The sequence below is a fragment of the Trichogramma pretiosum genome, unplaced genomic scaffold (assembly GCF_000599845.2).
Source record: "Trichogramma pretiosum strain Unisexual culture from Peru unplaced genomic scaffold, Tpre_2.0 scaffold38, whole genome shotgun sequence".
In the NCBI taxonomy this organism is placed as follows: domain Eukaryota; kingdom Metazoa; phylum Arthropoda; class Insecta; order Hymenoptera; family Trichogrammatidae; genus Trichogramma; species Trichogramma pretiosum.
In genome coordinates, this window is record NW_019641677.1 from 518,148 (window position 1) to 534,993 (window position 16,846).

The following is a 16,846-nucleotide window of genomic DNA, read 5'->3' on the forward strand; positions in this document are numbered from 1 at the left end:
GTGAACTATTGTAGTACGGCGCAAGACCTTTCCGAATCACCGGACAGAATTTGGTTAAAATTTTTTTTCGCCAAGATCTCGTGGCTGACATGAAAACGAAATTTGAAACATATTTGAAACATAACCTCTAAACGGTACTTCACTCAATTATCGATTTACAAGACGAATTTTCCGGGAAATCGGAAATTCTGATAGTGAACTATTGTAGTAGAGCTGTATACCTTTCGAAATCTCGCGTCAGAATTTCGATCGGTTAAGTATTTCCCGAGATCTCGTGGCTGACTCATGTTTGACAAAAAATCGGAAAAAAACGTGTTTTCATGCTAAAAAAAATTTGGATGGCTCTATCTTTTTATCCAATGCACCAAATCATCTGAAAATTTGCATGAGTTCATTATTTTCAATTCCCTATCGAATGATACCTATCTGGTAGCACTTCGAATACCGGAAGTACCCTAACTAGAACTACCTTTTTTTATTTCTCTCGTGCAGACGTATAGAATAGGTGCGCCGCACCTAGCCGACATTTCTTAGCTAATAAGCCTAATTTCTATGCATTTCAATGGAATAAATTTATTTTAACAATTATATTTTTTTATAAACATCATTTTATGAAAATTATTGCATAAAAATTTTATTTTGAAAAATGTTTTTTTCCATGAAAATTTTTTTTTGAAAATTTTTTTTTTTCATAAAAATTTGTTTTTTGAAAAAGTTTTTTTTGAAAAATTTTCATAAAAAATTTTTCTTGAAAAATTTTTTTTGAAAAAATTTTTTTTTTAAATTTTCATAAAAAAATTTTTTTTGAAAAATTTCTTCTCGAAAATTTTTTTTTTAATAATTTTTTTTAAAAAAAATTTTTTAATAATTTTTTTTTTTATACTTTGCCGGCTAGGTGCTACCGCACCTCTTGATCTAATGAAATGGAAGAAATACATATCTGATGAAATTGATTTGACCACTTGGGGGCAGCTGATGCGACATCTATGTTTCCATGAGCCAACTAAAAAATGTTTTGATCGATGCAATACACGACTTTTGAGATGCACTCGCGCGCCCAACCTTACTTATAATAGACCTCGAAAAAAACAAACTCAACTCACACGAGCTGACTCGAATTTCACGATGGTACATTGAAAATTTACTTACGTTGTACTCTCGCAACGAGCTATTTTTAGGCCATAGTACAAAGCGCAACGTCTTGAAACAACCGCGTATACAAATGCACGCGAATGTGTACGCTCGACTTAACATCGAACCTTCGCATTATTATACATTTATACGTTTATAGTGAAAGGCATTTTGCGTGGTGTAGTGGTACACGGTACATATACGAACCGAAAAAAAAGTATATTGTACAGTTTACTTTTAAGCGAATAAAGCCGCCGCGCGCAGCAGTAGGGCTGCTGCTGCTGCTGCTGCTGCTTCTGCTGCATTTCTTCAGACGAGTGCGCGCACATATCGAGAATAATGTAATGCGCCGCCCTCTGCGCGAGCCAAGACGTGCAGGATGAAAAGTTTTCAGACTTCTGCGCGTGCTTGTGTGTGTGTGTATAAATGCGCTATAATACAGCTGCGCAGCACGCGGCTAGAGATCAAAAGTTCGCGAGGCCGAAAGAAAAGAGGAGAACGAGACGTGGCAGCAGCAGCAGCAGCATATTTTCCCTCATTCTGCGCGTGCGTTCAGCTCAAATAATATAATATATTGTAAACAAGAGATACACGAGATGAAAATACGACGAGTCTACCTTAGAGACGTTTGTTGCCGCGAGAGAGTTTATTCCGTTTGCTCGACAGTCGAGTGTAGTGGCATAAAGGCAAAATTTGAAATAACATCGCGGCTGATGAAAGAGAGCTGTACTGCGTTGTGCAGCTCAATTACGAATGTAAAGAGAAGCCTTACGTACTATACATGAAACATTTTACAAATTTATTCACTTATGAATTGGCGTGCGTTCGCTGAGTCGAGAGAGAGAGAGAGAGGGTGAGGGTGAGAGAGGGAGAATAATAGCTCGCGAGCTTTTGTTGGGCAATTAAATGAAATCGATGAAATGGCTCGAAACAATTGGACTCGGCTAATCGAACGCACATTATGATATACAGAAATACGGAATATGCAGCGCGGGATCAAATATTTAATAATTCGAGCTTTTACCCCAAATAAATGTTAAAGCCTGAAAATTCTCGGAGAAGCTCGTAAAAAATTCAATACATTTATACGCTTGGCTCTTCCTATCCCCCCCCCCCCCNCCCCCCCCCCCCCACACGCACACACACACAGGGGCTTAGCGTCATTTTCCTACGTGCCTGACGCGCGTTTATATATAAAATACATATATGATAAGACACCGCGCGAGAGAGCTAGAGTCTTAAAACCTTTCCGGCGGGGCCTCGAGATATAATAATAATTCCCCGAGTGCAGCTGAAAAGTTACGAGCCGATAACTTGGGCCGCTCGCGGCTCGACCAAGCGACGTTTCGCAGCGCGCAGCTGCCTTATAACATATAAAATATATCCAAAATAATAATAATAATAAATATACGCCCCGAAGAAGGTGGCATAAATGTTACTTCTAATTCGACGTTATATAACCTGGCAGCAGGCTGTATCTACGGCTGTGCCACTTAAATTTCTCTCACGTTTTGTCGGCTGCACTCAACGGGACTTTGATTGACGACGACGACGACGACGACGACGACGACCATATATGTATGGTATATACCTAAAGACGAGCTTTAGAGCTTGGGCTCTCGGCGGTGGCGGCAGGATTATGTACTCGAGTGTTGATCTCGTTGCTTCGGAGGAGGCTTGTGTGTCGGTGCAATCGAGTCACTTCTCGTGCGCCACGCGCGCGTGAAAAGAAATTATTATGTCTTTGGCAGGGTCGCGCGTCGACGCGCTATTGGAAATTTTCTTCCTTCGTCGTGTAAACATATTATGAAAAATCGACGATTTTTTCCGAGTCAACATTCGAGAGAGGGAGAGAGGATTTTTGAATTATGATCCGATGCCAGCTAGCCTCGCAGATATAATGAACGTACGAGTATAACTAAAAAGTCGTTTAAAAAGAATGAGTTATCCGCTCTGAAAGAGGAGGAGGAGGAGGGGGATGAAAAAAAAATTTATTTTTCAATTTGCGAAAAATCCAGCGAGCTTCAATGAAATTTACGGTGTTTACCAACGTTAGCGAATTTCGAGCCGAATTCGCACAAATATGTGGAAAAAAATAAATTACTTCGCTTGTACGCTGCGGCATTCGCGTTCGAGCTCGCTCCGAATTCGCGTTCGTAAAATAATTCAGCTAATTTTTCGCATGATCCGTGCGCGTAGATACGCATATAAATGAAATCGCGCGTCCTTTGCCAAAGTCTAAAAAACTTTAATTCCCATCGACTCGCTCGCGCGAGTACATAAACCACATTGCGCGATTAGCACGAGAGGGGGTAGTACGCGCCAAAGTTGTAACGTCGCGGTCGCGCGTTTGACTCACGACCGCGACATAGTCATTAAGAGATTACGTAAGCGCAATGGAGCAACACACCGAGAAGTTCCGATCTTGATGCAAGTCGTATATATGCGCCTCGGCTCAGTAGTTCAGGCTGAGTTTATATCGCATCTCCAAAGCTAGGCTGCACACTGTGTGTCTCGCGAAAATGTTGTCGAGTCTGCTGCAGCGTTCATTAAAAATATCTCGTCTCTCTCTCGAGCTCGAGCTAAATTTCGTTAATACGGCGGTGTATAAAAGATGAAAATTTAATTAATGGCGTGTTGAAGAATCGTTAGCTTATAACGTATAACATTATTATTACGAGCTGCGGCGGTGGGTTTTAGATTTTAACGATATCGGCAAACTTGATACATTATTTTATTGCCGCGCGCGCTTATTATCGATTTGCCGCTCTTAATGAGGCTAAAGTCAAACGAAAGGAAGGACAATCATACGATCGGCGCATTATTTTATAAGTTTAGCGTACAAGTGTACATACACATCGTTTCTCCGTGAAGGAGGAAGTGAGAAATATTTTCCGAGCCAATATCCGAGCGAAGATCCGGGCCAATAAAACTCTTTTATCGCGTTTACTTTATAGCCAGTTCGTTGCACTATAGCTATAGTGAATAAAGCTCGGCTGTGTTTGCTAATTTGCCGAAGGTTAATAGATGTATTTAAAATTACTCGCCATCTCAACCTCTCCCTCTCCCCTCTTTCTGATCATTATATAGCTTAGATTCACACAGGGCTTATTTGTACTCGGATATGAAATCTCGCGTCTTTTATTTCGTTTCTCTATTTTTTTCTTATCTTACTTTTTGCTCGGCGTTATATCGACTTCAAAGATTACTTCATTCAAATTGCTCATCAGTCAGCAAAACGTGAAAATAAAAGGTAGCAAACAGGTCGGCTATGTACGCTTATATTCGATGTATATCCCATTCCTCGGAACGACTACACTTTTTTTGTCTCTCTTTCTCTCTCTCCTACAATTCGCTCTAGTAGTCTTCTGTGCGAGAGTCGGATAAAATGCATCGGCTCGGCTGACCTCTATCACTGTATATAACGCAAATATGGCATGTATAAATTCATAGCCATATATATTTTTCGATTCCAAGCGCGCTCTCTTATATACATCGCGCACACGCACGCAGCACTCGGCGCGTTTGATCTATGTACGAACGTAAAAATTTTCAAATCGTCATGCATCACATGTCGATAAGATTCGCAGTTTATTATTCTTTACTATGGCACGAAATTTTTTTCCCCTCCCGCCGATCCACTGAAATATCGGTCCAATATTGAATATAAATACGCGGGACGATATTAAAGTCGATAAATTTGTCAGAAAACTCTGCTGCTGCCGCTGCATACGTGTGTATAATACGCCGTGTATCCGCGCGCCGCGCTATCCGCTGAAATCTGCTGCGCGATGCATCAAAACGAACGGCGATATGCTCTCAAGATTTATATATTGCCCTCGGGCGGCCGCGAGCTAGTGACTGAGTGAGAGACGGACAGAGAGAGAGAGAGAGAGAGAGAGAGAGAGAGAAAAAGGCGGCAAAGAAAAGAGTCGTGCGGGCGAAAATTTCTCGAACGCAAATCCATCTCGGCTGCGTATTTTGCACAAGATGATTTATTATTATGCGCAAGTCGCAACCGAGTGTAGTTCGTCTAACGCATACACGCACTATAAAAATATCTTTTGCGTGTATTATATATAAAAGCCGAAAGAGAGAGAGAGAGAGAGAGAGAGAGAGAGACGAAACACGATGTGCAATATTATACGCGATAAATCTCCTCCAAATCCGGCCACTTGCAACGCCGCCGCCAGCAGCGCATCCTGTGCATATTCAAGCTCTGATAATAATGTGAGCTTTCGCGGGTTTCGGCGTAGCCCGCCGCAAGCTTCACGCCGTCGACCTAGACGACGACGAATCGTATGGCGACGAACGAGAGCGCAATAATATTTTCGCATCTCGTCGCTTATGTGTATAATATCGTATCGTGGCAGTAAGTCGAGCTTTCTGTCTCTTTTGTTGTTTTTTTTTTTTTTTTTTTTGTTATATTTCTCATCGCGCGAGAATCTTGCCAGCAGAGCTAACTGCAGAGGAGGCAAAATCGTCGAGTATTATCGTGTGCGTTATATCTACGCAAGCGCGAATGCGGGTCGACGTGGGCAATTGAAACGATGATATCATCGCGTGCACCACTGCCGCTGCTGTGCAGTAGTAGTGTCAGACCGCTCGCATATTTTCTTCTCAATTTTTTTTATTTTCTTCCTCCCAAAGTTTACGATCCTTGCCAAATGGCGGCTCTTCTCGTCGGACACGTCGAGCTGCTATACCATCAGAGGAAGAGGACCTTTTGTGTGCGGACGGTTGCGTATATTACGCGTGTCCAGAGAGCTGCGCGGCTATGTGCGAGGGAAAAAATGCACACGCGCGTATAATATATATTTTTCACGATTATTGCCTTTTTGAATAATGAAACGAGCCACCGCGCGCACGCTCGCTTGCTTGGCGTCGTGTGCTTTTAATGGATTTTCTCGCACTGCCGGCTCGCGACGAAACAACCGCCTACGCGCCATTGCGCCATACTCGTTTGCGCGCACGAGCACACGCAATAAATGAATTTCGGTTTATTGTTAATTATTTTTGCGGTTATCATTCATCGAATGCTCGCAGGCACGCCGTAGTGTTGTTGTTGTTTTTTTTTTTTTTTATTTTCATACAAATGATCATCAGCGTCAGCGCTTTGTGTATGTGTACGTACGCATTCGTACTTTTGGCCTTAATTGAAAGAAAAAGCACACACGTGAATCTGGCGCGTGTGGCGGTGGCGGTGGCTGGTGGTGGTGAAAAATGACGAATTCATAAAAACGTAAATTAAAAGCTCACGCCCCTCTCGTGTGTTCCAGATGTGTATGTGTGTGTGTGTGTGTGTGTGTGACGTAAGGTTGGCATCGATTAATTTGCGGTCGCCTCCGCGTGACTATTTTATATTTTATACATCGATCCGAATCGTGAATCAATCCCTCGTGTCTGCATTGTCCGCGTACGTGGGTACTTTTCTACGCCTCGTCAAGCGCAGTCGCGAACTCGATCTTCTGCAGTATATACATATACGCGTCCGAATCTAGAGTATACGGCGGATTTTACGTATACATGCGAGCGTATGCTTTTTACATTTTTTTCCGTGCCATATTCTCTCCGCGCGCAATCGCTTTGTTTGTTTGCATTCGTTTAGAGCTGAAGGCGCATTGTTTTTGCGTACATATCCCTCGAGGGAGTACAACGCGTTAGAGCTAAAAATATCCGAAAAGCACACAAAGTTGGCTGCCTCCGGTTTATTATACGGAGAAAGACAGAGAGAGAGAGAGAGAGAGAGAGAGAGAGAGAGAAAGCGCTACGAACGAATGTACGTAAGTGCACACGAGCGGATAAAAACATATCTGAGCTCTCGTGATTCGAGCTCTCTCTCTGCATGAGATTCGTTTGTCGTTCGCCGAGATTTAATGAGATTATTAAACTCGAGCGTGTGCAAATGAAACGCGCGGTATGATACGCGAATCTCGAGAATCACAAGGGACCAAAAGGCTGACCTTTAATTTTGATTTCGGGTTAGCGGCGAGCGAAATTTATAGCTCGGCCGAATAAAAGATTTTTACCTTTATCCAGGCATAGCGAGTACTGTGAAATACTGAATATACACGCGGAGTATGTATATAGTGCGCACATGCAGGAATGAAAAAGTGCAAATGGAGAATCGATATATACGGTTATTATATAGGCGAGAAATAAGATGGAATGAATTATTGTATTCGCTTCCGTCGACCTGACGCGAAAATCGAGAAAAACATACAAAAAGAGAGAAAAAATGTGAACGAGACACGATCGTAGTTCGTACCAATGGCCTAGACTTATTTGTATATTAAATCGTTTCGAGGGCCGACCCGAGTATTATTTACGAAACACTCGTAACTTAATTTGCTAATAACTGCTGAGCAATCACATCACACACGAATGATTATTTACAGAACGTATACGCGTTGAACGTATAGATGTATGAATTTTCATAATATTTTGAATATACCATGTCTAAGCGCGACGTAAATTAATTTTCTCGTCGTTTGCTCAACAGTTCGAGTGTTGTGCGTGCGCGATAGGCACCCAGTATCGTGTCAAATTCAGCGAAGAAAGCCAGCTCGCGTTCAGTCGGTCGAAATTTTATTTTCAACTCGCACCTTACACGTACTAAAGTCTCATTTTTCGGACGTAGACCCGCTTTGATTTCCCATCATGGACGTAAACTGGTGGACACGCTTTATGACAAATTCACTACTGATCGGTGGTCTTATTTACATTTTACTGGCGTTCTTCGCTTACGTAGATCCTGCTGAAAATGGCAGAGCTAAGCCCCCCCATGTATTGTTAACATTTATAATTATAAATGCAGTCGCCTATAAGCTTAATAGAAGATCGATTAATCGAAAAGTTGTTAAATAACATGTTCAAAGCAGCGACGTAAATTTGCCTTTTCATGTATTTTAACATTAAGTAATTTGACTAATATTTTTGTGCTTATTACCTCGTGTGTTTTATTGTGTATGTGACACGAAGCTGTTTGTATTCAATGTTTTGCATAATTTTTTTTTCACATGCTTATGTATCATATGTCTTTTTATCTTAATAAACGTTTGAACTGAATGAAATTATTTTATTTAACATAATGTCCCACCTAAAACCTGATTCAAGTTTTGTTATGGCAATATATTATAAAAATTTTATCTTTTCAAGTGGTAACTATTATCTGATCTAGCCCATGATAAATATAATTTCTTTTTCACTGATGTCCACGAAAAAAACTTGAGCACTACATGAAGCATAATTATTTACGTTCTTATGATTCCACATAAAATCATTACAGCGAATTTCAATATATAAAAATAAATTGACGGCAAGTATAAAAATAAGTTAAACTCATTAACTATCATGAGCTCTAATTTACATTAAAAAGCTTTTGTCAACCAATTATAAAAATTACATACATATCAATAAGTATCAGTAATCACATCATTCTCACAATTTAACCCATTAAGTCCGGGACGGACACATTTTTGATCCTTTTTTAAACCGTTGTACTTTTGCTGAAAATTAGGTCTGCAGAACTTACGAGTAAGCATATATTCTACGCAAAATTTAATGAACTTTCTGAAAATATGGTCAGATTTTCGATATAATGAAAATGTAAAAAGTTATGGATAGATTTATCCAAAAAAACTTGATTTCGAAAAAAAATTTTCTTTTCTTTTCTTTTCAAGTTTTCGCATGAAAATCTGGCTTTTAAATCCTGGCATCTTACCCCGACGGAAAAAAAATCGTTCAAGAAAAAGTAAAAATAGTAACTAAAACCATCATATTAAATTGTACAATGTAATAAAATGTAAAATAAAATTACTAACGATTTCGGACAGCCACGGCATTAAAAAAGGCAGCGTAAAATCCCATTTTTTTACACTTTTTCACATTTTCTTCAATGTGTTATTCGCATGTGATCGCATCGACCACAGCAAGTGATTTTCACGAAAAAAATGTATTGAATTTTATGAATAAATTAAGACAAATTATGATGGATATGTATGTAAACCAAATTCAGTCATCTCAGTACTCTTTAGTACATCTATGATGGTGTTATAAGCCTTTCTGCTGCATTAGAGTGAGTTCACTTTTTTCACGAAAATCACTTGTTGCGGTCAATTCGATCACATTTATTACAGTTCACAACATTATTATATACTTTATTTAAAAAAAAATTCCGCTGAGGTGTAGGTACAAATAAAGCGTCCATCAATTAGTGAAATATGATTTTAGGTACACAAAACCGTGACTGGAAAATGAAAATATGTAAGAAAATTTCTGGAATTTTTAACTCGAAAACGATGAATATGAAGAAAAAATTTTAGAGATGAAAAGTTTAGTAGTTTTATGATCAATACTTATATACTGACTCGTCTCACGGGCCACCTCGAAAATAAAGTAGTCTCTAACAATTTTGTACCTTTGTATATAACGCTCGCGCTTGGCACAAAATCCTTGGGTACGAAAAATTCAATTATGTACTCAAACAAAAGGGGACGACGACTATAGGACTAGGACGTGGGCGAAGGATTCGCACGCGTGCGTGGCTCGCTCTATTATTGCACTTTGCTGCTGGCTACAAAGAGAGCATTATATTATACATTTGTACATTATCTTTTCTGCTTTTCTGTTTTCGAGCTTCTCGCGTAGACTGCGCAATATAATGTGTTATATCTCTGTTTCACTCCTTTTCAAAGATAAAAGTGCATGAAAAAACATATTTTAACGCGTGTATCAAAAGCCCAAGCGTTACGTACGTTGTATTGTGTGTATGCACACATCGGGGGTTTCTTTGAAAGCGTATCTCGCGCACACACGGGTCAGCCAGTCGATAATATAATGTATGCTTGCGCGTCTTATCCAATGGTCTTTCTCGTCAAACGAGATGATATTTTCCCCCGTCTGTCTCACGTGGGAATATACAAATATATGCAAATTTTTCTTCTCTCAAATTCTCAAAAGTGAGCATAGTCATGACAAACGCAAGTATACTTTGAATGCATCGTACGAAGCAAACGCATTAAATACACCCACTGGAGAGGCCCAACGAAATTAACCATAAGCATAATAGAATATGCTCTCTCTCTCTCTTCAACGCGAAAACCGAGTGCCGCGCGCAATATCGGCGAATTTCTGCCGTACAACGTCTCTAACACGTTATATGCATCCTCTCAAGTTTAATGAGTTTAGACGGCGCATGGCAAGCACCCATACACACACACACACACACACACACACACATATAGTCGCGTTTCTATATGTATAACGTGAATGGGTGTATGGTGGTATCGTTGACCAGGGCCAGTGCACAGAGAGAGAGAGAGAGAGAGAGAGAGAGAGAGATGAAGTTATTATTGGTTATATTAAAAGCTAAACTTGTCTTAAGAGCTTTGACTGCACGCGGCAGTGCTCCTCTCTTCCTCCTGCTCCATGATACTAAAACTCCGACGTTGAATACGTATATATGTACGTCCAACAGATGTTGCGCTTGCGATCTTGAGCTTTGCGCAAAACGATCATCGTCATCACGAGCATCTGCGTAGCATATAGTCTATAATAATACTAACTTAAAGAAAAATACATCCATGGTAGTCTCGATGCGGTTTCGGACTATAATAAATTATTGCGATTCTGCGTATATATAAGTGCAACATCTTCATACGCGCGTTTCAATGCAGTAACGAACTATCTATTTTACGGGATATTGAACACGTTCATTAACGCTCATAGCGAGCAAAGTGAGAGAGACTCGAATTAACGCTTCCAGCGGCGGCAGCCTTGATTATAACCATTGTTATTATATGCATCGATTATCGATACATCGATGCACCTCTACCGCCGGAAAATTTGGCCCAACGTTTACTCGCTCGTATGGAAAATCAGCCGTATAATATGCCCGAAGAAGATCGAAGAGTATACACGCGATCGACCGAACCGATAAGCGAGCGGCTGATATTAGACTTAGCCTCGCGCGGTCAATGCACAGCTGTGCACGCGGCAGAAGTGCAAAAATCGTTATAATCCTTTACGGACCCGTTGATTGTATTTGTATGTTGATGTATACGTTATAATGCATGATAATGTGCTCTGCCATGGCAAAATACGCTGCGAATCGAGGGCCGTGTAGCTAGCTATAAATACAAAGAGCAGCCACGCGTCCAATTGAGTTCCGTCGTATCTGCGATACATATTAGGCTTGAACCGAGGTGATGATTTCGATGATGATTTTTCCAAAAAACTCGATCGTCATTCTAAGACTAGCACCCACGCAAGGTAGCGTGGCCGAGCGGTCTAAGGCGCTGGTTTAAGGCACCAGTCTCTTCGGAGGCGTGGGTTCGAATCCCACCGCTGCCAATTATTTTGGACTTGGTTGTTATTTTTGGTTGACACGCGAGTGAAACAATATGCTTACACGCCGGGAACTGTAGGCCTTGCTTTGCCCCAAAGTATATCATTCACGAGAGCAGTTGAGTGGCAATGGCTGCCTGTGAAAAAAATAAGTCTAGTGCGGTGCTCATATTACATTATATGTATATATTTATAATCGGAACTAAATTTGATCGCTTGAGGGTTTTACGATGCGACATCTGTTATCGATGATCTAATTTTGATCTAACTAACTACAAACTGCACGTACCTTCGTTATTCACTCTCGCGTTGACTTTATTTGTAATAGACCGCGATAACAAGGAACACACGATTCTCGCCAAGTTTTATAATTTTAAATGTGCGACTAGCGTTGAACAGAGCTGGAACTATCAACAATGTTTGTTGACAACAATCTTTCCAGACTATGAAATTATCGGTATAAAATTTCGAATCGTCATATTCAATATCCGAAGACCACATTGGAAAGAAATAAAATAATAGTAATATTTGAAATAACCTCAGCGAATACGTTCACATAACGTTGCGCTTTAACCATAACGCATGATTCAAGGAAAAAGTTGTGCAGTCGGCAAATGCAATTTATTTCCAATTGAACTGTAATTATTGTCGAGCGAATGTAAATTTTGCACATCTCTATCGCTCGCCGCGCGTCACTTTGAATTCGATTTCATTTTTGAATCATTAATTCGCTTATTCTATGAATTTAAAAGCTTGTACATTTGGCTTTCGACAAGTCCTCTTCGCACGGGTTTGGATTAACTGCATACGCGTATTTTAGTTTAATCAAATTTTCATAAAGTCCAATTAGCCATTAACGGTCGAAAGCATTGATGCGAGCCGCTTTAAAAAGATGTCGGCTTCAGCAGCTTTATCCAGGTTACTTTTATTACATCATCATACACGGGAGACGATTAAACCCTTCGCGGCAATTTAAAAATTTAAAGCTCGCTCCGCTGCTGCTGCTGCCGCTGCTGTCGAGCTTAAAATCGAGTTTGCAAAATTATTCACATTTCTTACGTTTTTAAGGTCCCGCGCCTCGTAATTGCGCGTTAAAAAGTGATGAAATACTAATTACATAGGTGTGTGTTATACGAGCGCAAAAATGGCCATCAGTTTCCATTGTTTTTTAGATTAAATTTGATTAAAAGCTTAATGATTTCGTGCAAAAATGCATACCGCGCGTCGAGCTTTCCATTTAGCGTCCAATCGTAATTTTCCCAAAAAGATCAGGTAAAAATTGTATCGCAGCGAAATGAGCTATTTTAATTAACAAGAATTTAAATTCAAGCATTACCTTTTTATTACTCGATGCATATTTCATTATTAATACACAAATGAAGAAGTGACGAGTGAAACTTCTTCGCTCATCCACGATTTGCCACTTTCGATTATCCGCTTAGCTAAAAGAAAATATATGTGTCACAAGTTACCCGTAAGTACATGCAAGCGTGAAGTTGGCCTCGATGTCATAACAATTAGGTGACCCGCCCGCGCGCTACGCTCGACGTTTTACACCATGTAAAATCAATTACAAGCCACTCGCAAACTTGTACCGCGACCCTCCCGCGCACACGTCTATGTGTCTGTGCGTGCGCGACACACAACTTTCTGAACTTCGTGTAGCGGTGCACTATACACGCGCATTTATCCGCGTGTAGCCTCGTTTCGCAAACTAGTGCATCTTTAACGATATTTACCAACACACATGTATGTATATAAGTACGTATATAAGCGTAATGCACGCGGCTGAATTGCATTTGACGATCACGAGGCACACGTAATATCGACGTGTACCACTATAAACCACTCGCAAACTTCATATCTACTTGACGCGAGGGGCTCTGTGAGCTTTAATACGCGCGCAGGAGAGAAGATAAATCGTTACCTGTTGGGCACGGAGTATCTCATTGTTTAGAAATTTTCCGTGATTACATCGCCGCGCGATATGGCTGGCTCGATGATTCTATTATTATGTCTGCGCGCGGCGTATACGGATATATAAAGCGACTGTACCACTGCGAGAGAAACGAGATCTTTTTTATAAAATTTTCCAGCCGGCGGAAATTGTAACAATCGATCTTCCTTCTGGGAAATTAATTTTGCCGAGATGTCTATATAGGAGAAACTGGAACTTTCTCTCTATATCTCTGTCTTTCCCTTGCTCTCTCTCTCTCTCTCTCTCTCTCTCTATCTTTTTTCTCTTATATACCTCGGAGTTCGTATTAAAATCATTTTACATCGAGCGAGAAAGAAATATATCGTTTGCACCTTACTGCGAAAACTTTGCATTTCTAAGTGAATGTTCGTTTTAATATCGCGCGATTGATCTTTTATACCATTTCCATAGCGTAAGAATGTAATCGTACAAATTAAAACAGGTATAGAAGGATTGAATTTTCCGTAAAAAAAAACAACTCAAACGCGCGAGTAAATATTTTCCTGTAATTAATCATTCTCAAATACGCTGAAAAGTGTGTGTGTAAGGGAGAATTCACTCTGTTAATGTAGTAATTGATTCCAGAGCTGGTGAAAATTTTAACTGCATTTAATTGGCTAAAAACTCCTTTGAGTAATTATGCGTAACTCGACTGCTGCTGCGTGTATTCTCTCGGTGCAAATATGTATACTTGTAATACTTGTGTTATCTTTCGCTTAACGCAAAATACCTTTGCGCGCAGCAACTGTAAAAGGAGATGAAAGAGCTGCGAATGTAGTGGTACACAGGCACACAGCCGAATCGTCAAAAATCACGATTAATCTCGCAGTAACAAGCTTCCGTGAGCGAGTTTCTCTTTTTGCGTCGAGACACGAGATCCGATTATGTTTTGCCACAATGTACTTACTGCTTACTGCTGCTGTGAGCTTTTCATGTGTAGGTTTGCGATTAAAGTCTGTCTATACAGCAGCTTCAGAAAAAAAATAAAATAAAAATAAAAAACGCGAAAAAGAAGAAGAGATTTGCGGAAAAGCAGCAATAAGAATCAGTTCCCCGCGAGTTAAACTTGGAACAAAGTAACAATATGCCTCGCAGCTATCTCTATGTGCGCCGCGCTGCAGTTTCACTAGCTGCAGTTGTACACTCTGCCGAAGAATAAAAACTTCACGCGCGAATCGGAGCTCTGCGCGCTAAAATTATAAAAAGTATATAAGTAGCGAAGTTGAGACTTGAAATGCTTTTAACAAAAGTTGCCAACAAAAAGGTTCGCTGTTGTAGTGTATTAAGGTTTAATCGATCGAAGGTCTCTCTCGAGGATTCGTCGTGTGTTGTATATATACATAGTCACTCGCAGCAGCTTCAAATTGGATTTTGGCGATCTCGTAATTTTTCAGCTCCTAATTGCTCTTGATTCGGAATCTCGAGCTCTTCTTTTTTTTTCGGGCCGGCGCATTTTTCCTCGCCGAATCATTATACAGCAACGCGAAAACGTTTCGATGATAAATGAGTTTTTAATTAGACCAACATGCTACGCATAAATAGCGCCGAATCGTTTAATAATGAGATTCGCAAACGAGCCCATTAATATTTCGTTTGTGCACGGGAAAAAATTATAATTAAAGCAGGAAATAGTTGCATCTTTGGACAATCGCGCAACCATCGTTTGCGAGTAGGCATCGTTACCCACACTCGAGCGAGAGTATATAGGTACATCTACTTTATAAACTTCAATTTCACTATAACTTCTGACCGATAGATATATGATACGAGCTGGCCACAGGCCTTGGTCGATAAAATTAATTAGGCGAGTACTAGTGTGTCTCTCGGTGATGAAGCAGCAGCAGCAGCAGCAGCAGCAGCATCGCTACTTACACATTGATATATAGGCGTTGTACGGCGCACGATTCAAACACTCGGCACCGTCTACGACGACGTTGTCTATGATCTAAACGCTGCGATGCAGCTGCTATGCGTGTGTGTATGTGTCTGCGCTGCGTTGCCGCGAGTAATTGCGAAACTGACCCTTGGAGCGATCGACGCGCAGCACAGTGCCAGACAATAGTTGCGATACAAGCAACTGCTAACCAGCCGATAATATGCGAGTGGTCTGCTGCTGCTGCGCACAATAAGAAGCAATCAATTCCGCTGCGTTTTAGTTAAGAGAGAGAGGAGCCGAGCGCTAACTAATGAAAAGATATTTTGCTCTCTTTTTTTGCTTGCGCTGCGGATCCGAGGCTATGATTATATAATATATGAATGTGACGCCGAGACAGGATGACGATTGGAAAATTACAGAACTATGTAAAGTCTATATTTTTTTCTTTATTTCTAACTCGTCCGAGCCAATGAAGCCATTAAAAATCTCATCCGTTATCTAATAATTCAAGTCAGAGTCCGCGCATTAATCCGAGATTGATTCTGCATCAAGTTTTACGCGATCTCGACTGATCCCTGCCTGCAGCGTAGTGCACTTTCTCATTAAAAGGATCCACCCTTTACTCTTCTTCTGCGGTGCGAAAAAAAACTTTGGTTAAAAAACTTTTGCATCAAGATGATGAGTGCTGTTTTTCAAGTTAAATCGAGGAAGCGCAAGAAAAAAAGTTTCTTCTTCCTGCGGTGGAATTCGAAAATTCTTTTATGCGACGATATACCGCGGGCGGGTATTACTGCGGCTTCTTGCGCGACGAACGAAGACGTTGCATATTATGTAAATTTCGGAAATAAGAAAATCGGACGCTTAATTTAGAATTTCAAAAAGTATGCTTTCGCAAACGAGATGACGTTTTTTCCTCATTTATTTTTTATAAAAAATTGTTGAAGTCATATTTATGACGTATTTACGAAGAGATGCTGAAAACTTGGAGATTTTTACTTCGTTACTTTTGCAATGTCGAGCAGTACGGAGCGTTCAAGAAATTGCAATCACTACGTAAAAAGGCCTTACCAAAAAATTAGACCGATTTTTATTTAATTTTAGTCATTATTCATAAAGTTTAAATAAATAATAAATAAATAATAAATTTTAGTCAAATTATTGATCAAATTAAAAATACTTCGAAAACCGTATCAAAGACGTAAATTTTAACATACAAAAAGACGAACGAAAATTAATTTCTTAAAATAGTTTATTAAAAAAAATTTCTTAAACAATTTCATTTTGCATTGCTATAAATATATTATCAATACCACAATAATGTCACTATCCATTATTGTTCATTTTAAGCATGAATTATTCATGCAATAATTAATTAGTTTACTTGTATAATTATCAAAAGGTAAAAACTGTTTTTCATTCTTCTTGATTTTAAGAGTTAAAAAAAATTCACTCGCATAGTTTTCACGAATCCGCTCGATTACGTGAAATTGATTAATTTTGAAATCGACAATTGG

General features: G+C 39.9%; 1 protein-coding gene and 1 non-coding gene across 4 annotated transcripts in view; one reads left to right on the forward strand and one right to left on the reverse strand.

The window, feature by feature from the left end:
• The window catches only part of LOC106650708 (somatostatin receptor type 2-like), a 77,976-nt gene that overhangs the window by 8,551 nt on the left and 52,579 nt on the right, over nucleotides 1–16,846 (reverse strand). The window contains exon 1 of one of the 3 annotated variants that reach the window (XM_014368877.2): nucleotides 11,768–11,855. The exons of the other annotated variants lie outside the window; for them this stretch is intronic. The gene's annotated coding sequence lies outside the window, so the exon portion shown is untranslated. Of the gene's footprint in view, nucleotides 1–11,767; nucleotides 11,856–16,846 lie in introns of those variants that run through there. 3 annotated transcript variants of the gene reach the window in all.
• On the forward strand, nucleotides 11,403–11,484 carry Trnal-aag. The gene has a single exon. It is a non-coding gene; the product is annotated as a tRNA-Leu (tRNA).